Genomic DNA, 26,479 nt, shown 5'->3' with positions numbered 1-26,479 from the left:
AAGAACGCCTGATTGATTAGTGATGTCTGCCACAGACAGGGGATAGGAGGAGGGATGCTGTACTTGACATGCATTTGCCATCCCCACTAGGTGCCTCTAAGGGCCCCTGTCATGCTTCACCTGCATGACAGAGGTGATGATTAACGTTTCCCTTGTGTAAACCTGGGGGTTAGAACAGAAGAATCAAAGTCTTCCTCTGTGCTCCTGTGGCATTTTGCACATGCTCTTGTTTGCTGGTACATGCCACATGCTAGACTTGGAGTGCTTTGAGGGCTGGTGTCTGATTTACCCCTGGGTCCCTGGCAGCCAGCACAGAGCCTGGCACGGAACAGGCCCCAGTGAATATTTGGTGAATGGATGGTTGAATGGTTGAATATATGGAAAAATGAGTGAACGAATGAGTGCATTCCACCTCAGGGTGTTAATGAAGATTAACTCCAGCATTCCAGGCCATGGGAATGGGGAAGGGAAATGGAATGTGGAAGATAAGATGTCCAAAGTGTTCAGGACTGTGGGCTGGAGGCACAAGGACACGAGGCCAGGATGCCGAGGGACCGTGCCTGGGCCTGCAGCGTGTCTGGGAGATAAGCAGGCCCCGGGGCGGGGCTCTGCCTCTATCGGGGGAACTGGGGATGGGACACACACTGGTGATTTTGATTTTGTTTAGCAAAATGTGAGTGCCCTTGTTGCTTTCTCTGGTGATATACGTAATACATTCACATAGAACAAACATTCACGCTCAATGGAGCAAGTACACATAAAACAAAAATCACTCCAAATTCAAGCACCGCTAGGTAACCACTGCTAAGATTTTGGTAATCCTTGTTCAGGCATTTCTCTATGTATTTATGTATTAAATATGAATACAGAGCTACAAAAATGAGATGCTGCTTGACATGCTGTTCTGCAACTTCATTTTGTCACTCAACGGCATGTTAAAACATGTTCGTCTGTGTCATCATTTTGAAGATTGTCCATTCCTGGCTCCTCTCTGCTCCCTCCCATCCTCCTTCCCTTCCTTCACTCCTTCATTCCTTCCTTTGTGATGGAATGAATTCACTAGAAGTGTGCAAAGAAAGAATTTATCAAAGCCTCACCATAGAGTATGTAGATGGGTGATTTTTAAATGCTGTTTTATTCTCCATACCCAAGGAGCAGCCTGAATGAAATGCAGTGCTGTGAAGCTGATATGTGTAGGGCTGTCCCCTCTGTCTTCTGAAGAGCCCAAGGCCTTAATTGAAAATGAAGCAGTGCATCCCTATGACTTGGAAGTTGGCAGATATGATGCAAGCAATGGCTTTAAATGTGCTTTGCCATGGGGCTTGCTCTTTTGTGCCCTTACCACTACCAGGAAAAGACTGTGTGCAGGCTGGCCCCTGGACCCGGGACGAGGATGTGAGAGATACATGGAGCAGGGTCTCCCCAAGCAACCCACAACCTTGTGTGTGACAAATCAAAACTTGTTGTTTTGTACCACTGAGATGTGGGGGTTGTTTGTTCTGATAAATCGGGGATGTACTGCTAAGTTACTCAACCTCTCTGAGTCTCAGTTTTCCTTCATCTGAAAAACAGGAGTAGTAATGACCTACATAAAAGGGCTGTTGTAAGAGTCAAATAAATTACTATTTGCCCAGTTGGTAGTGAGCACCCAGTTAATATCGGCTATTATTAATGCATGACCTTGGAGCAGTGTTTTTTAAGTCACACAAACCACTAATGAGTCATGACATCTGTTTAGTGTGTCACCACTAGCATTTTCTTTTGATGAGATAGAGTAGAAAATTGTTACACTATTTCACAATTAGGAAGGGTAAATACTGTTGTTTCCGAGTATGTGTAGACAACTAATTTCTTTTTGGGGGTCACAGTCTACCCTCCCTGTGCAGGATCAGGCTGTTTCCTTCCCAGGGCCCTGTGTCAGTGGCAAGGAGGCAGGAGGGGAGCAGGGGGATGCCAAGAGTACCACTGCACGCCATGTGCCCCCCCAGGCCAGCCTTTCTTGTCATTGAGAGGCCAGACAGATAAAGCACTGGGCATGGGTGATAGAAATCCAGAGGCCACCCCTAACTCTTCCTTGCAGCTTGAGGGGATTCCTGGGCAGGATTAGCAAGGACACATCCCCTCCAAGTTCTCCCACTGCCCTTGCTCCAATTCGTAACGTAGTACTTAGGAAAGACCAGAAGGGGCAGGATTCAGGGTCAAACCTGGGTGCACAGCCCAGCTCTGCCCACTGCCAACAGAGGAAGCTCAGTCCCTTCTCCCTCGATAAAACAAGGCTGTGTGGTTCCTACCTCAAAGGGGCGTGGGGAGATTAGATGAGACAAGTATTGCTATCCTCATTTTTCAACGAACATGCATTGAGCTTCACCTATGTGGGTGGTACAGCCCTAGGCATGGGGTAGGGCACCTGCCTTCTAGAAGCTTGCTATTGAGTGGGGAGTGGGCAGGTATGCCTGGCACAGAGTGAGCACTTAATAAATGGCAGCATTGCCATTACCATTATTATTGTGTCGTTCTTAGAGTTTTTCTACAGTTTTCACTTTCTAGAGTTTTTCACTTCATTCATTCATTAGCTAATTCAAAAAATAAAAAAATAAAAAAAATTATTGAGTTCTTCCCCATGCCAAACCCCATGCAGAGTGCTGGGGACACAAAGATGACTCAGCATGACCACCAAGGGCTGATTTTGTTGTTGTTGACTGATTCACGTCACAGGGGTTAAGTGCTTAGAGCCTGGGCCAGATGGCCTCACTCTGAATCCTGACTCTTTTGCTTACCAGTGGTGTAACCTTGGGCAAGTTATTTAACCAGTCTGTGCCTTATCTATACAATGGGAACATCCCTAATACCTCATGAGTCTGTTAAATCAGTGTTCACATAGGCAGAGCCCTCAAAACACTGCCTGCCCCACAGGAAGCAGTGGGTGAGCGGTTGTTGGCTGTTATTATTCTTCTTCTCAAAGTCCAAGTGTGTGACCTGTGATGGACCTGGAAGATTCTGTAACCCAGGGATGACGACATGCCTCATCTCAAGTGCCAGTACTTGGAGTACTGTGTTGAGAAGGATTCTGAGGCCAAATCTGGCCTAGTAAAATTAAGCATTGAGTAATTAGAGATGTTGGCCATGCTCAACAGAGTGGAGAACAGGGGTGCAGGTATCCCCTGTTTGCCATCCCTGATCCAGCCTGACCTTCTGGAGATTGAATCCCAGAAAGGGGAAAGGACATGTCCCATGTCAGAGCTGGCATTTGGGCCAGGACTTCTGACTTGACCCAGGGCTCCCACCAACTTTCTTTCTGCCCTGGAGAGGAGTGGGGCAATCAGAGGAGCCAGACAGCATTCTCCAGGTTGCCGTGGGAGCATCTCCCCTTGGTGCCCGCTCCATGGAGGTTCAGCAGCTTGCACCAGGCTTAATTGGGCTTGGGGATATTTGAAGCGAAGTACAGCTCCGTGGAGAGCAGCCGCTTGAATGGCACTTTTTGCGATGATGAATGTGCTTGTTTAGATTTGAATGAGACTGAATCAGCAGATACAGGATTGTGGTGGAAACTGAAGGGGTGGAGAATTCTCCTTTTTCGCCTTCCAAAAAGCACATTTTAAAAAATATTGCAATTAAACAGCCCTCTGGGCTGATTTTGCTTCTCTATTGCTGATGTTGAAAAATGCCAAACAAAGACAGCAGCTCTGCTTGGCTTGAGATGTGCCTCCGGGGATGGGAAAGCTCAATAAGCCTCCCAGCAAACAGGTTTAGGGGATGCTACAGCTCTGGGGACATAGGCCGCCATCACTATCCTGGGAAACGTGGCTTCCCAGCCTCTATGGAAATAATCCCTGGGTATATGGGGGAGCCTAGTCCAGATGTCCCCATGGAGGGCCACCGACCCATGCCACAAGTTACCCATTCTACGCCGGAACCCAGAAACAACCCTATTTGCTTAAGAGAGGAATTTGGCCCAAAGTCTCTGTATCTTAGACCCCACCTGGGGGTCTAGGGTTTTTTGGTTTTGAGGGCTGGACATGAAAAATGTGCTCATTGGGAGTGATTTCAGTCCCGTAGGGGCCACTGACGTTTGGGGGTTGCTCAGCATCTGAATCGCTTTTCATTTAGAGGAATCTCAAGAGAGTTGAGACACAGAACCATCCCTCCCACTTCACAAGTGGAGGCAGAACAGATGGTGTCCTCTCCTCTCCCTGAAAGCTGGGACCTGGGCTCAGCATAGACTCTTGAGGGGAGGACAGAAAGCAGAAACGACCACAAAAGATGTGGCAAGAAAGTAAATCATGGTGGTTAAGAGTGGGGACTCAGGAGCTAGCCAGCCAGGGTCAGGACACTGGCTTATACACTTATTGGCTGTGATACTTGGGCAACTTGCTTCACAGTTCTGTGCCTCAGTTTCCTCATCCATAAAATGGGTTAATATAGGTAAAGCATTTAGCATGTGCCTGGCCTGGTAAGGGCTCAGTAAAATCAGTTGTTGCTGTCACTTGCAATGAGGGCAAAAGCAGAGTCCTGCAGGTGGAAGCAGGTTTTCTGCAGGAGTCCTGACCATGGTGGGGGGCACTAGGCAGGACCACCCAAAGCAGATACAGTTGTGCCTGAGTTCTCCGTGGTTGGCCCTCCCTTGGCTCAAACCAATATACTTCCAATAAGCCCCTTTTTGGCTTAAGTTGTTTAGGTTCATTTTTGTGGTCCTTAACCAAGGACCCTGGTGGTACACACCACAGTGAATTCACAAAATGATTTAGTGGAAACTTCAGAATCAGTCCATGTGGTCAGGGCAGCTTTGGATCAAGAGCGTGGTATCTGTTATCTGTTGATCCTCCACTTGCCCTCTGGAGTGACAGCACAGTCTGTTTTCCACTTGCTCAATAAGTACTCATGGATTCACAAAAGAGGTAAAGAATGTGAAGGCTCTTGGTACATTATAAAGAATTCCACCCCCAGCACGTCATATTTCAGCACTGAAATATTTCAGCACATATGACAAGGTCCTCAGCAGACCTCAGTTCAAATCCCACCTCCACCACTTGCTTTGGACAAGTCACTGCCCAACCCCCAGCCTTGATTTCCTCATCAGTAAACTTGGAAGAATGGTACCAGAGAATTCTATAAGAGAATATTATAGCAATACTGGTAGTGTTGGTTGGCAGGACAATGACTGACTTCACTAAAGAATTTCCTGCTTCATTCAGAGGTCAGGGCAGGAAAAGGAGCTGGGATGCTGCGGCTTGGGGAGAGGATGGGCATGGTGGCCAGAGAGAGCTGCAGTGGGTGGGGGGCCTACTTGACCTGCTCAGGATGGCCTGCCCCTCTGTGGCTCTGGCTTTAGGTGTGCTTGGGCCGCTTGGAGGTCGGTTTTCAGAACCACAGTTTTCCTTGGGTCTTGGTGCTTCTCAGGCCATCTCAGCCACCCAGGCTCCCTTGGGCATCTTATGGAGAGGAGGGAGGGTAGGGATGGGATGGGAGTAGGGGCTGCTATTAGCTAAACAAATCATAGTGGCTAAGAGAAAAGGTTCTAAACTTAGACTGTCCACATTAGAATCTTAGCAAAGCATCAGTTTGCTGTGTGACCTTGAAAAAGCGAATTCACCTCTCTGAGTCCTAGTTTCCCTGTCCGTAAAATGAGGCTGATAATCTCTCCCTCAAAGAGTTGTTGGGAGGATTAAATGAGAATAAATGTGTGAAGGGCTTACCATTGAGCCTTAAAAAATAGTAGTAATTATTATTATTGTTGTCAAATTTATCTTGTCAGTTTCCTTTGTAGCTTGTCCCCTTTTCCTTCTCCCCCATGTCTCTGCCCACCCGAGAGGAAAGGTCAGTTAGAGCAGAAGTGTAAGTGACAACAGGCCTCAGCTTGCTCTAGGCTCAGGGGAGAGGCCTTGTTGGGGTTCACCAGTATCTGGTACAAATCACAGCCCTGTTCTGGCACCCAAACCGCTGCGTGCACACAGGAAGGGCTCCCCAAGTGGGAGCTGTACTATTATTATTTTGGCACAGGACCTTGTTCAGAAAGTAGATGAGTTTAATTACTGGAAAATTGTGAATAATGTAGTCCTTTCATTCCTGTAACTGTGACTTCCAGACACCTGCTCCATTCAGGGGGGAAGAAAGGTTTAAATTGAAAAGCACTTCTTCTGCAGTCCCTAATCACCACCTCATTGAAGTTTCCAGCACAAAATGTTTTCCGTTGAGGAAGTGTATAGGAGTGAGGGGTGAAGTCTGAGGAGGGAAGGCAGAGTCTCCCGATGTGAGAAGGGCCTCGAACACCACAGGCACCTCTTTTCACCTGGCTGGAGTGGGGATCATCCAGATATAGGGGCAGGGCTGGTAAAACTCAGCCATGCCTTGGGCAGAGTGTTTCACAGCCCTTAGTGCAAATCTATAAAGTTCAAACTCACTCGAAAATGCTCATGTGAAACTGTTGAGTGAGAAAAGCAGGCTATAAAATTATATGGCCAGATGATCCCAATGATCCAAAAACTAGCAAACTTTCTCATATGGGAAGGACTCAAACTTGGCTTCCATGCAAGACGGAGTAACAGGGACCAGAATTCCCCTCCCATCTGAAACAGCTAAAGCACCAGACAAAATATATCAAACAACAGGCTTCAGACATTGGACAACAGGGAGCACCGGACAGTGAGCCCTGACGGAGGGGACACAGATGGGGTAAGCTACCGACGATATCCCCGCTTCCTGCCTAGAGAGAGTTTTCAGGCCTCAGAACAGGGAGGGGGAACCCAGGTGGAGCCTAGACTTCCTAGGTTGAGACGTCACTTCTCCCCAAATTGATTTATAGATTCTGGATTTATTGCAAAACCAAAATTAAACACCAATACTCAAATTCATATGTAAACGTAAAGTATCTAGAATAGGCAAAACAGCTTTGAAGTACAAACTTGGAAGACATATACTACCTGGTTTCAAAACATATTGTAAGGCTATAGTAATCAAGACACAGTAGTATTGGCATAAAATGAAACAGAATAGAGAGTTCTGAAAAGGACCCATATATATATAATCACTTGCTTTTCAACAAATGGTAATGGAACAATTATATAGCCATATGGCCAAAAAATGAACCTTGACTCTTACCTCACACCATATACAAATATTAACCAGTAAAGGATTATAGAGCTGTATGAAAGAGCTAAAACTATAAAACTTCTAGAAGAAAGCATAGGATGAAATTTTGGTGACTTTCGGTTTTGCCAAGATTTTTAAATACAACACAGAAAGTATGAACTATAAAAGAAAAAAAAATCTGTACATTAGTCTTCATTAGAGCCATAAACTTTGTTCTTCAAAAGACTCTGTTAAGAAAATGAAAAGACAAACCACAGACTGGTAGGAAAACTTTGTAAAACATGTATCCAACATTGTGGTGATCAATGCACAACTTTGTGACTATACTAAAGCCATTGAATTGTACACTTTCAAAGGATGAACTTTATGGCATGCAAGTTATAGCTCAATAAAGCTGTAAAAAAAAAAAAAACCCAACATATATGCAACAAATGATCTGTATCTAGAATATATAAAGAACTCTTGGAGAAACTAAGATGGCAGCTAGGTGAGACAAAGCAAAAAAACACCTCCATGAAAAACACTAGATAAAAACCAGAAAGTGACACAGAATACCGGTTACAGCAATGCGCCAGCTGGACGAGGTCTGCTAGTTCCACAGAGGCCGTATACTTGGTGACACCGGGAGTCTGCTTTCTGAAACGAGTGAGTGAGCTGGCTGGAAGACCCGCAGCGGCGTGGCAGTGTGGGGAAGCCAGGGGTTGGCATTTGGAGACCGACTGGTTCTTTAAAAAAAAAAAAAGGGAAAAACCCAGAAGTGGCTGCAGTTGCGGGAGTGGGAACCACGCAGTAAAACACAGCAAGAGGGGCTGGGCCGGCCTCTCAGTGTCTGGCCTGGAGGATAGCCTGCTGCAGATACCCTCGGGGCCGGGGGAACGGAGGGGAGAGCCAGAAGCAGAAAGAAACCCCGCAGCTCGCAGCTGGCTCCCCAGAGGGCTGGATAAACTCCTGCCCGGGGCTGTGCCCACAGCCCAGAGACCCACAAGTTGTCCCAGAGCTGGGAAGGAGGAACTGTGAGAGGAGAGGGGGTTGAGATGCTCTGTTCAGCCATCTTTGCATCAGGCTGAGAGTGCCCCTGCACGGTCTGGCGGCCCAGGGCTTCCCCTGAGGGATGGGGCGCACTGATGACATAGCACAGCATTACCTCAGCAGAGGTCCTGGAGGATCGCGGCTGGGAGAGGGAGCCCACTCAGAAAACCCAGGGACGCTACGCCAAGTCCAGTGGTTTGTGGGACAGAGAGAGAGAGGGGCTGGGGCTGAACTGAAATGAAGGCTTAGACTCTGGCGGCCTTGAATCTCCAGGAACCTGGGGGGTTTGAATATTAAAGCTGCCCTTCCTCCCTGGCCACCCAGACACACGCCCCACATTCAGGGCGGATGGCTCCAGCAACACACCCAAACTGAGTTCTCCAACTGAACCCCACAAGAATCATTTCCCTACACACCACAGGGACAAGGTGGAGAACTGACTTGAGGGGTACAAGTGACTCACAGATGCCATCTGCTGGTTAGTTAGAGAAAGTGTATGCCACCAAACTGTGTTTCTGAAAAATTAGATAGGTATCTTTTTTTTACAACTTGAAAGAACCCTATCAAGCAAAGCAAATGCCAAGAGGCCAAAAACAACAGAAAATCTTAATGCATATGATAAAACCAGATGATATGGAGAATCCAATTCCAAACACCCAAATCAAAATAGCAGAAGAGACACAGTACTTGGCACAATTAATCAAAGAACTACAATTGAGGAATGAAAACATGGTAAAGGATTTAAAGGACATCAAGAAGACCATGGCCCAGGATATAAGCAACATAAAGAAGACCCTAGAAGAGCATAAAGAAGACATTGAAAGAGTAAATAAAAAAATAGAAGATCTTATGGAAATAAAAGAAACTGTTGGCCAAATTAAAAAGACTCTGGATATTCACAATACAAGATTAGAGGAAGCTGAACAACATCTCAGTGTCCTAGAAGTCCACAGAACAGAAAGTGAAAGAAAAGAAAGAATGGAGAAAAAAATCGAAAAAATCGAAATGGATCTCAGGGATACGATAGATAAAATAAAATGTCCAAACATAAGACTCATTGGTGTCCCAGAAGGGGAAGAGAAGGGTAAAGGTCTGGAAAGAGTATTCAAAGAAATTGTCAGGGAAAACTTCCCCAGCCTTATACACAATATAAATACACAAAGCATAAATGCCCAGCAAACTCCAAATAGAATGAATCCAAATAAACCCACTCCAAGACGTATTCTGATCAGACTCTCAAATACTGAAGAGAAGGAGCAAGTTCTGAAATAGCAAGAGAAAAGCAATTCACCACATACAAAGGAAACAACATAAGACTAAGTTGTGACTACTCAGCGGCCACCATGGAGGCGAGAAGGCAATGGCATGACATATTTAAAATTCTGAGAGAGAAAAATTTCCAACCAAGAATACTTTATCCAGCAAAACTCTCCTTCAAATTTGAGGGAGAGCTTAAATTTTTCAAAGACAAACAAATGCTGAGAGAGTTTGCCAATAAAAGACCTGCCCTACTTCAGATACTAAAGGAGCCCTATCGACAGAGAAACAAAGAAAGGAGAAAGAAATATAGAGAATTCTAACAGACATATATAGAACCTTACATCCCAAATCACCAGGACACTCATTTTTCTCTAGTGATCACGGATCTTTCTGCAGAAGGGACCATAAGCTGGGACATAAAACAAGCCTCAATAAATTAAAAAAAAAAAAATTGAATATACTCAAAGCACATTCTCCAACCACAATGGAATACAAATAGAAGTTAATAATTTTTGAATTGTAACTCCACTATTTACTTCCTACATGACATAAAATACACAAACTCTAATGACAAATCAGTGGTTTTGAACTCATTGTAAAATATGTAATTTTAGACAACTATATAAAGGTGGGGGAATGGAGGAGTATAGGAACATAGTTTATATGTCCTATTGAAGTGAAGGTGGTATCAAAGAAAAACAAGATTGTTATGGATATAAGAGGTTAATTTTAAGCCCCACAGTAAACACAAAGAAATTATCAGAGAATATGACCATAGAGATGAAAAGTAGAGTATGGGTTAAGAGAAATGGGGGAAGGGGCAATGGGGAGTTAAGAAATGAGTGTAGGGTTGCTGTTTGAGGTGAAGAGAAATTTCTAGTAATGGATGGTGGGAAAGAGCATTACAACATTCTAAATGTGATTAATCCCACTAATGGAATGCTAGGGAGGGGGTGGAATGGGAAGATTTAGGCTGTATATATGTTTCCACAATTTAAAAAAAACAAAAAAAAAGACAGTCTAAATAGATGACAATTGAATGCCAAGGATGAACCTGGATGGGATTGGAGGATGGAGGACAGGAGGCTAAAAGGGATACAGTTGAGACATAGGAAAAGGAAATATAGAATGTAAGCTTTGTATCATTGTCGAATCTCTTGTACTTCTTAGCTGCGCTTAATGGGATTGCATAAAAGAATGTTTTTGCTCATGGGAAGTGTATATGTGCATTATAGTGTTTGTTCAAGGATGTGTGCAGCTTCCTCTCAGATGTTGAGAAGACAGAGCAATAGATGATGGATGATAGGGAGGGAGGGAGGGAGGGAAAGAAATAGCGATGTGACAGCATGTTAAAGTTGGTGGATTGGGCTATTGGGGGAGGGGGGTCAGGGTATAAAGGAGTTCTGTGTATGGGGTTAGTATTGTTTTTGCAACTGTTCCTATAACTCTGAATTTATTTCAAAAAAAAAAAAAGAACTCTTGCAACTGAATAAGATGATAACATTTTTGAAAGTTGAGCAAAAACTTTGAACAGACACTTCACCAATGAAGATATGCCAATGGCAAATAAGCACATGAAAAGAGGCTAAAGATAGTTGCTCATTAGGGAAATGCAAATTACAACCACAATGACATACCGCTGCACACCCACCAGAAGGGCTAAATTCTGTGTCCCATTATATCGCTCCCAGGCAGTACAGTCAGTGTGGCTCCCTGGCTCCTGGCAGTTTGAAGGAGGCCATCTCCCTCTCTTCCCCACCTATGGCTTCCATCCAGCATCCCAAATACCCGCCTGCCATGTTCAGGAGTTCACTTAACTCTCTTTCAGCAGGTCAGTGCCTGGAGCCCAGGTTGGGGTGGGGAAGGAGAGGAAATAACAAAAGCAATTTTGATAAATGACAATAGCAGTCCAGGGGCAAGGGTGAGGGTCCCAGCAAGGTATTTCAGGGAGGTGGGGGTGAGGCTGGTTCTCAGCTTGCCACTGCATTATCATCAAAGGAGCTTGGGGGCCAAAGGACGGGCAAAGAATGAGCCAGAAATGAGGGCCAGAACCCAGGCAGGGGCTCCGCAAGACGAAGTGGGCAGATCTGAGAACTTAGCGGGCAGCTCCCTGAGTGACTGGATTTGGAGGGGGTGATGGTGGGGGATGGAGAAAGAGAAGAGAGGATGGACCAGGAGGCCAGGGGGCTGCCATACACCAAGGCAGACTACGAGGAGGAGCAGGTGCATGGAAAGACACCAGCTACCATTTTGCAAATGTGCGGTTTGAATGCACGTGGGCATCCTGGCACTTGTCTGGTGGGCTGCAGGCTGCCTGGGTCTGAGGATCAGGGAGCTCCGAGCCTGAGTAGACTCCGCAGTCAGCAGATGGGAGCATCTGGAAACCTTGGGCTTTGAGATGTTGTGCAGGGAGGCAGAGTGGAGGACAGGGGAGCCAGGCCAAGTGCTGTGGGGCACCTATGTTAGGAAAGCACTGGATGCTCAAAAAGGAAAACAACAGCAAGTGGCCTGTTTTCCCGCCAGCTTCTTCCTGGCTGTGACTTGAAACGGCATACGGGAGAGAAGGGGGGTGGGGAGGACTCTGGCCAGGCAATTAGAGGAGACAGGCCCTCTATAGGAGGTGCCAGACAAAAGTGCCCCTCTCAAGAAACAATGGTGTCCCAGTCTGATTTTTGTCTTGAAAGAAGTTGGGCCAAATTCATATCCTACTCCACCAACCCTTCTGCTTTTGCCTTTTTCATTTCCCCATTCCCTCATTCACCCAGCAAACAGTTACTGGGCTCCCCCACACTCCAGGCATGAGCCAGGGCTGGGTATACATGACTGGGAATGCATCCCACCCTGTCCCTGCCCTTATGAAGTTTATGGACTGGTGGCAGCCTGGTTGATGAGGGAACCAGCAATGACCCTTTTCTTCTCTGTTTCCAGTGTTTTGTCCTCCTTTAACATGAGGTGTCCCTCTAGTCTTTGGCCCAGATTCATCTTTCCTTGCACAACCCTCACACCACCTCCCTCATCCTCCCTCCTCTCTCCCAATCTTCTCTCTCTCCCTAGTCACTGTTGGAGTTCAAGTCATCATATCTAACTGATTCCTTCTTGCTTTCCACCTATCTTCCTTCGGCCTTAAGCTTTCTTAATGAGTAGCACACGGGAGATTTTTTATTGCAAGTGCCATAAATCCAACTTAAACTGGCTTAAGCAAAAAATGGAATAGATTGGCTCACATAACTAAGAAGATCAGAGATTCAACTTCAGGCATGGCTGAATCCAGGAGATCAAGCAGTGTCAGTAGAACCTGGTCTCTTTGTACTGCTTTGCATTTTTTCGTAATCAGGATAAACTCTCAGGCACTCTTTCCATGAGTTAGCCTCATTTTCCCCACATCAAAGCCAGCAGAAAGAGAAATTTCTTTCTTGCCTGCAGCTCAAACCAGAGTCTGAGATTTAAGATTCATCAGCTGTGACTGGGTTACATGCCTATCCCTAAACGAGTAATTAGGGCACAGGGGTGTGCAGTATTCTACCTGGGCATGTCTGGGTCACGTGCTCACCCCTGGGGTTGGGCTCTGGTTGGCACCACCTGAATCATAAAGACTGCAGGTAGGGGAGCAAAGCTTCCTCCAGGAAATCCATGGAGGAAACTGGTGTCAGGAGAATCCGTAAACCCTCTACTGCCTTAGACAGGACAGCATCAGCAGAGACAGGCAGCTGTAAAAGGTTTGCTGTGCAAAAGCAGCATTACCTATAGTCATTTACACAATGCATTTTCTGTTTCTACCCAATTATCACACTGCACAATCACCATCATAAGTGTCTTTAAGTAGGTGTCCAATTAACTTTGTTGTGTGTTATATTTAATTACAGCACTGAACTCTGCTGTAAGACACTCGTCTGCATAGTGCACTGCACACTCCTGAGCAGGGCTGTCTGCTCTTGGCCTAAAATAATTGGAGAAGACCTCCCCACAGAGCCCCTTTGCCCACCCAGGGCGGTTCTGGGCTAACCTTGGAACTGACTTCAGGGTGATCCTGACCCACACTCTTGGCCTTGGGTCTGAGTTCAAACTTGCCCTGGCTCTGGGGAGGTTAAGACCTTAATGTGAGTGTCATAGGAATGGGGCCCCAAAGTTCCAGCACCCCTCCTGCCACGCATATCCCCTGGGGAGGGGACAGGTGTAGTGAGGGAGGGGATTGAGCACATGCCTCGAAATGACTCTGGCCAATGCTAGCAGTAGCCCCTGGGAACCTCTTCTAGTCGGCAATCCCCACCCCTTTGCTCCCAGATTATTTGCCCCTTTTCAATGGTCGGCAAATCTCCAGGCTGGGGCTTTTCAAGGAACTCTCTAAAATCTGGGCCTGGTCAAAGGCGTCAGGTGCAGGCGGGCTTGTTCAAACACAATTTATTGAAGACATCTAATGGTCTTGGGTTTGGGAGATGAGGAAGAGCAGGGACATTTGCTTTGAGCATATGAAGGGCAATTCCTGGGTGATCCTAGATGTAGAGACCAAGGAATTTCTCTGTCCTGGGGCGCCCCCTTCTGGCTATAGCTACAAATGGCATACCACCGAGCTCAGGAGTCCACTGTGTGGACTGAGGCTCAAGGGCAGGTGCCCACCTGCTCTGCACTGCAGGCCTGGGACCTTCCAGGTGGGCCTGGTGTTCCACCCTGGAATGGGGAGGTGGTACCCAAAGGGAGAGGACTCAGGCTCTGCCGCCCCTGAAGGCATCCAACAGCTGCACACCGTAATATGTACACATGTTTTCTCCCTTCTGTCTTCAGCAGGAGGGTGGAGAAGAAAGTGCCAATCTCAAGCCTTGGCCCACCACAGAAAGAATGGGACTTTCAGGGCAAATGTCTTCACTTCCCTGAGACTCTGTTTGCCCACCTGCAAGATGGGGCTAAATGCCTGCCAGCTTCACAGGGTTGTGCAGAATTTACAACACTCTTCTGTAAATGTTATTTGAGATGGTGCTTGCACATGGTGCCCTGTAAAAGCCACACACATCTTAAACAAGTTGACTACAGCTCAGGAAAACAAATGTTGCACAGTTGTCCCATGGCTCAAAGAGAAGATGCATCATAGCACTAGCCAGGAAAGGGGTAGGGGTTGTTGCAAGTCTTCCTTCCTTAGCTTGGGTCTGGCTGCTTCGAGAATGGAGAGTGCATGTGTGTGTGTGTATGTGTGTGTGGTGTGTGTGTGAGCCAGTGTGTAGGGAACTGTGAGACTCAGTGGGAGCGACCACCCCACCCCACCCTGGTACCCTGAGCTGCTCTCTATGACACACTCAGGGCTGCCAGGGCAGGCTCTGAGGGGTCTGAGCTGGCTGTGGTCTGCCCTTCTGTCAGCCGTAATTCCCTGGAGCACTGTCAGTCATTTACTCCTTATCACTGCTTCTCTGCCCAGTCCACCCCCAATCCTCCCATCCTGCCCTGTCCAGGCCCTCCTGTGCTCCCACCCGGGCCACAGCCACAGCCTCCTGGCCAACACTCTGGCCAGCTCTGCTGTCCTGCAGGTTGCTGTGAGGAAATCCTGTTCACAGTTGAAACTTCCTCATCCCGCTCCTCTGTGGGAGACCTGCAAGCATTCCCCCTAACCAAAAGAGTCAGGACAAGACTCCCCCATGATCTGCACCCCCCCCCATACACCCACACACTGTTCTTCTGGTCTCCAGGCTGGGGCCTCTTCCCATGCTCTGCTCCACCATCCCTCAGGCTCCAGCTCCTTCCAGAACAACAGAAATATAACAAGGAACATGAATGTGAGGCACAAATATAATTTTACATTTTCCAGAAGCCACATTTAACAAAAGAAAAAGGTGAAATTGATTTTAATAAAATTTTTATTTAACCCAGTATTTCCAAAATATTATTTCAACATGTAGTCAGTATCGAAGTCATTGACATAATTTCCATTCTTTTTTTTTTTTTTTCATGCCAAGTCTTTGCAATCCAGGGAATATACAACACATCTCAACTTGGATTGGCCACATTTCAAGTCATCCATAGCTACACTGGCTAGTAATACCTTACTGGACAGTGAGGTTCTAGAACCTTCTCTGGCTGTTCCAGCCCCCGCCAGGTCCTCTGTTTCCCCCGCAGATGGTTTAGGGGCCCTCTTTGGTTGTTTTCTGTGTTTCTAACGGGTCTGTAAGTGTAAGTCAGCCAAGATCCAAGTTTCCAACATCTGTCTGAGGGCCTGGGCTGGGCCTGGCAAAGTCTTCTCAGGTCTGTGGGGACTCTACGGTGAGTTTTTTGTAAAGCTACAAGTATTCAACCTTAAATTCTGTTCCATATTCTGAGATCCTATCTAATGTTGGGTAAGATTTCCTTTTTAAATTTTTTTTAATTTATTTTTTTATAACAGATGGTGAGAGGGAATAGCAGATGTTCTTAAAGGACAAAATAAAAAGGTGACAACCCAATGTACCCAAAACATTGAGAAGGCGAAATAAAAATCAAATACTGGCATGTGAAATCCAGAAGTGGAAAACCCCTGGGCCCCACTGGCTGCCACAGGAGACTTTCTAAAATGAAAATCTGCTGCTGCTGTTCCCCTGCTCTCAATCCCCCAGGGGCTCACCATCGCCTCAGGGGAGATCAAAGTCAAGGAGGCTCATGAGCCTTCCAGACCCGAGAGGGCCCTTACCCATTATCTCACATTATTCTCCAGTAGGAACAAACTGCTTGTGGCTGACCCCCTCCTCCAAGCTCCCTCCCAACGCCAGGCTGCTTGGAGCCTCTGCCCCTGTTTAATGATGTTCCTGGGCCTCTGACCAGTTCCAGCTTAGCTTGAAGGTCACCTGTGCCGGTTTGGATGTATTACGTCTCCCAAAATACCATTCTCTTTGATGCAATCTCGTGTGGGCAGATGTATTAGTGTTGATTAGATTGTAATTCTTTGAATGTTTCCATGGAGAAGTGACCCACCAACTGTGGGTGATAACTCTGATTGGATAATTTCCATGAAGTGTGGCCCTGCCCATTCAGCATGGGCCTTGATTAGTTTACTGGAGCTCTATATAAGCTCAGACAGAGGAGCAAGCTTGCTACAGAACACACAGGAGCTGAGAGAGGAGCTGCAGATGAGAGACAGTTTGAAGCTGGCCATTGAAAGCAGACTCTTGCTCCAGAGAAGCAAAGAGAGAACAAACACCCCAAGAGCAACTGAGAGTGACATTTTTGAGGAGCTGCAGCCTAGTGATAAACATCCTGGGAGAAAGCCATTTTGAACCAGAACTCTGGAGCAGACACCAGCCATGTGCCTTCCCAGCTAACAGAGGTTTTCCGGACACCATTGGCCATCCTTCAGTGAAGGCACTTGATTGTTGATGACTTATCTTGGACACTTTATGGCCTTAAGACTGTAACTTTGTAATCAAATAAACCCCCTTTATAAAAGTCAATCTGTTTCTGGTGTTTTGCGAAAACGCAGCATTAGCAAACTAGAACATCCCTTCTTCCAAGAAGTCTGAACGACCTCCGGTTCTGCAGTCCTGGGGGTTCTGCAGTCATGAGACTCCCTCGGTCTTACCCAATTATTACCATAATTGTCTGCAGCTGGCTCTGCCACTCCCACCACAGTGTGGCACCCTCCAGGGAAGGGCTAGGTGTGAGTCATCCCGTGTCCCCAGTACCGTCAAGGACCAGCACCCAAGAGGAGCTTGGTGAGGGCTGGGGATGGCGTGAAGGAAGTAGGGGGTCCTCAGGCAGCTACCGGGCAGAGGCCAGTGACCCGGCCAACCTCCTTATTTGCAAGAGCTATGGTTGAACGGGCCCCTCCTAGTGGAGCTGTCCCTGGATTCATTCATTCCCACCTAAGTGTGAGTGACAGTGGGCGCTGGGCCTGGCCAGGGCTTGCCACAGGGCTGCCCCACCCCACAAGACACTGAAGGGACCCTTCCTGTGTGACGGCCAGGGAAGGGGCTGGGACCCAGCAGCAGCTGGTGGCAGCAACCTTCCTTCCTTCCTTTTCCTCAATGATTTTCAATCAGCCTTATTGGAATATAATTCACACACAATAGAATTTACCTTTTTAACACAGTTTGAGGAGTTTGATAAAGGTATTCACCTAGAGGCCTACCACCCCACAAGATATAGAGCCATTCCATCATCCCCCAAAGTTGTCTTTGCCATTGATCCCCTCTCCCACTGCAGACCCCTGGCCCGCCTGGTCAATCACTATGGTTTTGCCTTTTCCAGAATATCACAGAAATGGAGTCCTATAGTGTGCAGCTTTCTGAGATTGGCTCATTTACTTAGTGTGATGCTCTTGAGGGTCATCTATGTTGTTGCCTGAGTCAGTAGTTCACACATTTTTATTGTTGAGTAGTCTACATGGAACATTAGGGTGAGTCTATCTGTACCCCAGTTGAGGGACCATCCTTCCTTTTTAAGGGACAACAAAGGTCCTAAACAACGAAGTGGATATTGTGGTTCAAGGAGAAAAGTGAGTGGCAGAGGCCCCTTCCAGAAGGGACGGTCAGAACATTGTCCCTAAAGCGTCTCTAACAGGTCATTGTCTTGGCTTCCCAGCTGGGCTGTGAAAATGATTTTTTCCTGGCTGCATTCTTAGATTTTATCAAGAGCCTTCCCCACCTCAAGTCTTTTGAGCAGACCATTTGTTTTTCTTTGTGCGGATGTCCTTTTTGTCAATGGACAGGTATTAAAGGGCACTAAAAAGCCTCGTGTGGTGGCACGGGCAAGGGTCGGATTCTTTACTGGGTATGGGCCAATGTGTCAAGAAGACCCTCATCCACAGTCGTTATCCTCCAGGCTCTGGGAGTCGGGCCCACGTGGATGAGACAAAGCAATGGGATTGGGAGAGACACAGGGCTCTGGTCCACCCAGCTGTGCCCTCAGCGAGAGTTGTCCTCTCTGGGCCTCAGTTTCTGGGGCCTGAACAAGAGGGGACTCTCACAGTGCTTAAAGAGCTGTGGGCAAAGCTGGCGCTCTGAAGACCAGAGTTCAAGTCCCAGTCTGTCACGTACTAGCTGTGGGACTCTGGCCAAGTCGTTTAGCTTCTCTGGGCTCAGATCCCTCCTCTGTAAAATGTGGGGTCAACCAGCTGTCAAGTAGTACACAGCTCTCTCTTATGGGCACGCTACGCCCCCTGCTTCTTGGTGGCAGAGTAATGGGCACTGGCTCTTACTCCTCCTCTTTTCTGGTGCCATCACTTCCAGCCCACAGAGTGCTTGGGTGCCCTGGGCCTATATTCTTCTGAGGGTTAGGGAGTCAACACCCTTACAATTGAATTTTCACATCAATGCTCTATTAACAAGACTATCCTTCTATTGGTTCTTCTTGCCTGCTTCTCAATTCCCTTGTCCCCCAATGTATGACCTTGAGCAAGCTACTTAACTGCTCTATGCCTCAGTTTTCTTATCTGCTCAATGGGGATAACAGTCGTATCTTCCCTCTTGGGGCTATTGTGAGAATATACAAGATATACATGAAAGATGGTAAGTGCCTCACACTTTGCCTAGCACAAGGTAAGTATTCCATGTAAGCTTGCTGCTGTGATGATGATGACAACAATGATGGTGGTGATGGTGATGATGAGGATGATGGTGGTGGTGGTGATGATGAGGATGACAACAATGATGGGTTTGTCCTCCTGCTGCCTGACCAGATCCAAGATGGGGCCTCCCTCATGCAACTACTTACACCCGGGCTACTGAGCTGTGCTGGGGTCTCATCACCATCCATTATGCAGCTATGTCTACACCTGTCTCTCTCTCTCTCTCACACACACACACACACACACACACACACACACACACACACACAGACACACACACACCAGCCCCTTGCAGTCCCATGCAGCCCAGCACCTCCTCTCACCACACTGCCAGTCTCCACCTCCATCAGGAATGGTAGGTATTGATGGTGAAATCCAAAATCAAAATAACTTTGTTTTGTATCCCGAAAATTTAAAAACTCAACTAGCACAACCCATCGTTAATGTTTTACTTCATCAGTGTCATGTTCTACTTTGTTTGAGATCAATACAGTGACTTCCTTTCTTTTCAAATGCAGACCTGAATTTCCCTTCAAATCTCTATTTTATTACACCATGTTTACCATTACTCTTTCAAAATGTACATTCAAAACACTTTTCAAATGTTTGAAATGTATTTACTTGTGAGTAAAAGGCCCCCCTCTCCTGGGGATCCCCAAAGAATTTCTGGAAACGTGTTGAAGCTGGATCTTGGACTGGATTCATGAATAAAAGAGACCCCGTAAAATCGATGTGTTGAAGACTGAGGTGACATAGTCCCTGTGCCTGTCGGGGGCCAGGAACCCCAGCCACTAGGTAACACCCAGCAGTAGAAGGTTCTTGGAGAAAGTGGGACGGATAATTGTTTCCTGAAACCTGCCGTCTCTGGAGCTCTACTTTGTCACAAACATCTCACGTCCATTCCACACACCCTCACAACAACGGTGAGATGTGGGGGCCACGACCCTCACTTCACAGATGAGAAAACAGGCCCCCCAAAGCCCTAACACGAGGTGTCCAGGTCCACCACCGGGAAGTGCCTGCAGAGACAGGGTGAGCACTTGGGAAAACCTTGGACTCCAGAATCCACCATCACTGAATAAATTCGCTTGGAAACGAATGGCGGAAGCACGCTTTGTCTCTCCTGACCTGCCAAGTGGCTTTCCTTTCTATGTCTCTTCCCACTTGCATCAACTCTAATATACGCAACTACTTTAGACTTATTTAAAATGGGACCTACTTTGCTCTTTTTAGGTACAATTTGGTAAGTTTTGACATACGCATACCCCAGTGAAATCATCACCACTACCAAGAAATCAAACGCACCCATCACCCCCCAAGTTTCTTAATGTCTCCTTGTGATCCTCCCTTGTGTGCCTCCCAGAATCCCCCGCTCTGCAGGCATCCACTGATCTGCTTCCTATCACTGCAGATTAGTTTGCACTTTAAAAAGTTTCATATTTCCTTTTTTTTTTTTTTGGTCTAGATTCATTCACTCAGAATAACTATTTTGAGATTTATCCATGGTGCTGTGTGTATCAGTAATTCATTTCTTGGAATTTTCTTTGAATCACTGCAATAAACCCTACTTAGTTGTGGCCAGTAATAATTCTTTTAAGACACTGCTAGATTTGGTTTGCTAGTGGTTTATTTAAGACCAGTTCATCTCTATTCATTAGTAAGGATGGTGAGCCAAAAGGTGGACCCAGAATAGACCAACCAGAGAGTAAGCAGAGCCTAGAAGACACTGGGTGGAGACTTCTAGGCACTGGCAATGAAAACCTAGAAACAGGGTAGTTAGATGATACTCTGTATGTGTGCAAACCCCACACGTGGCCCATGATGGGCTTCCAAGAGCAGAGGGGACGGCACGTGGAAGGGGATGAGTATCCCCTCCACTGGGTGCCCAGCAGACTCAGGCTGGAATAACTAACCCATCTTAGTTTGGGGCCCCCATTAGAAGAAGGAAACAACCAAGGTCCTTTCTTTCGTTTATTCTTTTTTTTTTTTTAAACCTCATTAATTCCAGAGTTAGAGAGAATTCAGAGAATAGTTAGAAAAGCCGAGTAACTATTACAAAACACTTGAAGAAAAGCAGACCTAATCCACGACAAGCTGGGGAAGAAAGCCATTTTGTGGGCACCAGAGCAAAGCAGAGACTCAGAATTTTTATAACGACTAAGAAACATTCTTCCTGGTGATCACATTTGAGAAAAAATGGTGTCCTCTGGGCCATAACCTACAGGGATGGAGGAAGACATGCGGAGGAGAGTGGGGAAGGGAGGTGGGGAGGGAGAGGGGAGACAATGGGGGGGTGGGAGGGGAGAGAAGGGGGAGAAAGGCAAGAGTGGGGGAAGAGAAGGAGGGGAGGAGGGAGAGGACAGAGCAGAGAGGGAGAAGGGGGAGGAATAGAGAGGGGAAAGGGGAGAAGAAAGAAGAGATAAACAGAGTGAGAGGAAAGGGACAGGGGAAAGAGATGGATATTAGTAATTTTAAAAAGAATCAAACACGAGAAAACCAGTTATCAGGCTTTCTGAGGATTTACGCAAAATAATGACACCTGCGCGGCTCAGAGGGCAGGAGGGAAGGGGGTAAGGAAAATGGGTCCGCATCAGAACAAAGCATCTGCAGCACCTCTGTACCCCCAAATTTACCAGTCTCTCTGGGTGGGAGGGCAGATGCAGCCTTTCCTGTCTGCTTCCCGTCTGCCGTGAGCTGGCTCAGGGATGGGGGTGGGGCCACCACCCAGCACCTGCTCAGCCCCTCCAGCGGCGCCCCAACCAGCCCAGGGCTCCTCTGAGCAGCCTGCCTCTCCCAGGCCGCCCCTGTGGCAGGCACCCCCGTACGTGCCTTGGCCTTCCTCCCCTGGCCTGGAGATCCTCCCCCTCCTCTGGCTGCCAGCAAGGCGAGAAGGCTGGAGCTGGGCCCGGCCATTAAGGGCATGGGGAAAAACGCTGATGAGCTGGGGGCTTCCATAGCCGCTAAATGCTTTTTACATTTCAATTCTGTCCCTAACCCTTCATTTTCTGTCGGGTCTGGGAATTCATCTTTCACAGCTGCCTGCTCTTGAGTGGAGCCATGTTCTAGAGGAGAATGTCAGAGCAGAAAGGTTCAGCCTTCTTGTGCTTTTATTTTGTTTTGTTTCATTTGGTTTTGCTTTTAGCAGATGGAGAAACTAAGGCCCAGAGGTGGGAAAGGACTTGCCTCAGTTCACACAGCTATTTGAGGGTAGAATTGAATCCAGAACACCAGGCTCCAGACACCAGGCAAAGTCTTTGATGTTTTTCCTGCTTAACAGTCATATTATGGTTGGGGTGGGTTGCAGAGATTTTCTCCAAGAGTTTCAGGATCTTATTTATTACAGCTAAATCCAGTTCACATCGCTGTTAATAAAATCATGATTTATCAAAGAGCTTTTATTATAAAAATAAATTTCAGTAATAGCTGCACAAGTAGGCATTTTGCAATTAAAAATAAAACTGTGCAGTAAAAAGAAATGCAATTCACAACAAATTAAAGTTGCTCGCACTCCCCGCCCTCCACCAGCCTGGTCTCTACGGTATTACCACTCGATTCTAAACCATTTCCTTGCATTTAGCTGTTTAGGACTGCTCGGGATTGATTCCCCAACAGAGTCAAGAGTCCCTTCAGCACTTAACCAGTTATACCAAAGAAATAGGGAGAGAGCGACCCCTGCCCTCAGCCACCTGTCAAAGTCAGGAACCCCATCACATAAGGCGTTAAGTCACGGTCACTCAAATGTGTCCCTTTGTTTAATGCAGTCTCGAATTTTGATCTCCTCTCTATCTAAGACAAAAGCTGGGATTATAAGAACCCAGTCTACCTAAAATGTCTGCCTGACTATTAGCATAGTGCTCGTGTGCAAATCTGCACATAGGATCGTACTAGTGGGAGTAGTTTTTCCTCTTGCATGCCTCCCATGCAAAAATCAGTTTTTCTTTCTTTCTTTCTTTCTTTTTTTTTTTTTTCTTTCTTTCTTTTTTTTTTTTTTAGCTCTGAGCAATTTCCCCTTTGGTATTCTGCAGAGAGCAGCTGAAAAGGACTGAACTGTTTTTAAATCCCATAGTTAAAAGTAAATGGAAGGGTTAATTGCTGTTCACAGCTCTGGAACTGCTCTTTTCAGCTGCAGAGGCTCTGAACTAGTCCCAGTAGGAGACCCCAGGGAACTCTAATTTCCCCCTGATTATTGCTGCATTAATTCCTCACTCCTCCAACCTTTCTGTATGGGTGAAATAGCTCTTAGAGAAGCAAAGAAATTAGGCAAATGCTTTGGATGATAAGTGTAGATATTACACATCCCACTGACTCTCTTTTGTAGAATTTTTCTATACATATTGACACAGCTAATCTTTGCTTCTACAGCATGTACATAAATATTATCCAAAATGACTGGCATATGGTAATGTTATGTGTCTTTTAAGAAAATCTCCAACCCAATCCAATATTTCCCATGTGGCACCTGATATGCTGTGGGCGTGGGATATTTATAGAGCAGTTATAATGATATTTGAAAACACTGCAATGTCTAAAGCCTCTATTTCCCTTCACATTTCATCTAGAGGGTTGCATTTTGCAGACATAAGCTCTTGCCAGTCATTCACAGAAATTGCTGGAATGCTGAGCATTGTTGGGATTTGCAAAATGGCCACTCTAAGTATTATTGGGGAAGTCACCTTCTCATGTGGATGTAAATATTTGCAGGTAAGGACTTGCCACCTATCTTGGCCTTCTGATGCTGGTCTTTTGCCATTCAATAGAATTTAAGTTTTTGATGCATATCCCATGAATGACCTTGGTAAAGCCTCAGGCTGCATATGGTAGTTCATGTATTATGAAATTATCAAATCAAAGAATCTTAGAATCAGAGGATCTGCATGTTGGGAGTGAACCTAGTTACCATTTTAACCAACCTTCCTCCCCTGTTTGTTTCAACCGGTCAGGAGTGGTTTGGGACAGAGGTGGAACTCTCTTTTTGCTTCTCTGCCAGTGCTTACTCCATTATCCCTGATTTATTTCTGTGGCTAATGTAATACTGCATCTTGTTTGATTCAGTCCTATTCAATTCAATTTAATACATGTTGACTAAAAAGCCCACTGGGATACAAGCTCTCCCTTCTAAGTGCCTACTGTGCAGGCCCTCTACCAGGTCCTTACTTGTATCACCTCATTTAATTTTCACCAGAACCCTATAGACATTATCATCCCCATTCTACAGATGGGGAAACTAAGGTTCAGAGTGGTTAAGTATCTTGCCCAGGAGCCCATAACTAGCAAGTGGCTGAGTCAGGATTTGACATGAAGATTGTCTGACCGTGTTGCCCATGCTCCTGCCCTCAGGGTTGGAGAGGAGAAGATGAAGTTGGAGACACAGTCCTTCCACATGAGCAGGACATGTTACTCTGTCTGTCCAGGCCAGAAGCATGGACTTTGATCTCCACCACAAGTTAGCCACTGACCCCTACCGTGTCTCAGGTTCAGGGGACCCAGAGGTGAATGGGGCACAGCCCCTGCCTTGGAGGAACACTCCAGCTACTTGGGAGACAGATGTGTACACAGACAATGACAGCACCTTGTGATCCAGGCTAGACAGAAGGACCATCAGGGGCTATAAGCTTCAGGGAAGCACTTAACCCTGGAGGTCAAGGGTCACCCCAGGAGATGGTGATACAAGAGCTGGGTCAGAGGATGGAGAGGAGTCAGCCAGCTGAAGAGGGTGCCAAGAAGGGAAGTGGGGTGGCCAGGTAGAGGGAGTCACATGTTTCAGGGCAGGGAAGCAGGAGAGGGCCCAAGGAAGTCAGAGGGCCTGGAGTGGGGAGGACCTAGGCCGGAGTGGTTGTCAGAGGCCAGATCACAGAGGGCCGTGAATGTATGGCTAAAGTAAGTGGTAGACTCCACCCAGGAGGGTCATGGGTGGGAAGGGCTAGGTGAGAGCTGCCAGTTCAGTGTGTGGAGGGGATGGACTGGGGATGGGGCACCCGTGGAGGTTAGTGTACACAGATGATAGGCCTGATAGTGACCACAGGAACCGAGAGAAGGTGGCCCATTAAGACCTATTCCGAAGAGAGAATGGACAGACTTTGGGAGGGAAGGGGGGAATCAAGATGATTTCCGGGTGCCAATCTGGAGCAGTAGGGTGGTTGATGGTACCAGCAGCTTAGCCCAGGACACAGAAGTAGGAATGGCTGAGCAGTTGTTGAGATTCCCCAGGGAGAGCCAGAGACAGGAGAAGAGAGAGGATGGAGATGGAGAGACAGAGGGGATGGCTACTGAGGCTGGATCCCGATGGGCCCCCTGAGCTTGCCTGGGGAGGAAGGAGATAAAGATGGATGGGGCTGCAGGTAAGTTAGCAGAGGCATGGGGCGGGGGGAGACCTGCATCTTCTGTAGTCTGCATGAAGCGAGGATCTGTCATTTGCTAAGGGAAGTGAGGTTGGGGGATTAGGAAAGGTCAGAGGGGTTGTGATGGAGGTTGGGTGAATCTATCCAGTTGGCCTAGTAGTGCTGACAACCCAGCGGTGCTCAGCAGCCTGGGGTGGGCATGGAGGAGGTATGAGCATAATGCTGTCCCTGGGCTGGGTTTGCAGGGTGGATGTGGGGAAGGACTGGGGCTCAGGCGTGGGGATGGGATCTGGGCCTGATAAGGAAAGGAGCGGGGTGCCAGAAGTGGTTCACAGGACATTCAACTTGCAGGATCTGAAGAAAGTCATTGTTTCTTCAGGCTTATGGTGTTTAAGTCTCCACAGAGTACTGTTGGTGCCAGGCTGATTCATATCCAACCTTCCAGGGGCCTGACCAATGCCTCTGAGGGGGCTGAAGACAGGAGGAGGGGAGCCAGCCTGACATGCCCGATGCATGGGCCCCTCAATGAGGATGGTTCTGCCTGGGCACCAACAATTTGGGTGGCTTCAAGAGAAAATGGAGCGAGGGTCAATGAGGGTCAATGAGGGTCAGACCCCAAAATGGCTGGTTTAAGCACAGGTCTGCCCAGGTTTCCTTGTGGAGTCTACCACGACACAGTAGACTGGAGAGGTGATGCCCTGGCCTGGGGCTGGCTCCCTCCCTTCCTGATGAGGTTGACCATGTAGCTGGGGACAGGGGTGAGCAGCACATCTGAACAGTATTTCCCTGGGGCAACAACACTGAAGGACATGCACACCCAGGGCAGCACGACAGACGGGGAAGAGCGCTGGAAAAGCAGTCGGGCGATATCACCCACAGCTCTGCCACGAGCAAGCTGGGGTTCTTCATTATAGTCCCTCTGTCTCTAGAATCCTCCTTCTTTGAAGCCATTCATGCTGACTACGAAAGGAACACACCCAGGAGGAGATTTTTAAGGGAAGCAGTGATGAGGGGAGATTTCAAGCTCTTTCACTGGGCAAGCTAAGTAACACCACCAGGGAGTTTCAGCCATGTACCAGGGCCTGGCTGGAGAGTTTGGCGAAGGAGGACTCCCCGTGGACTCAGGAGTTGGGCAAAGCCCCCCTCTCTCTCCCTGATGGCTCATCTCAGTTTCTGATCTCAGTCCCTTAAATGCCACGTGGGTGGCCTTTTGAAAGACCCTGACAACAGAAAGAGTCCAGTAAACAGA

This window comes from Choloepus didactylus, chromosome 2 (assembly GCF_015220235.1).
Source record: "Choloepus didactylus isolate mChoDid1 chromosome 2, mChoDid1.pri, whole genome shotgun sequence".
Taxonomy (NCBI): domain Eukaryota; kingdom Metazoa; phylum Chordata; class Mammalia; order Pilosa; family Megalonychidae; genus Choloepus; species Choloepus didactylus.
Note: the sequence above shows the minus strand (reverse complement) of the source record.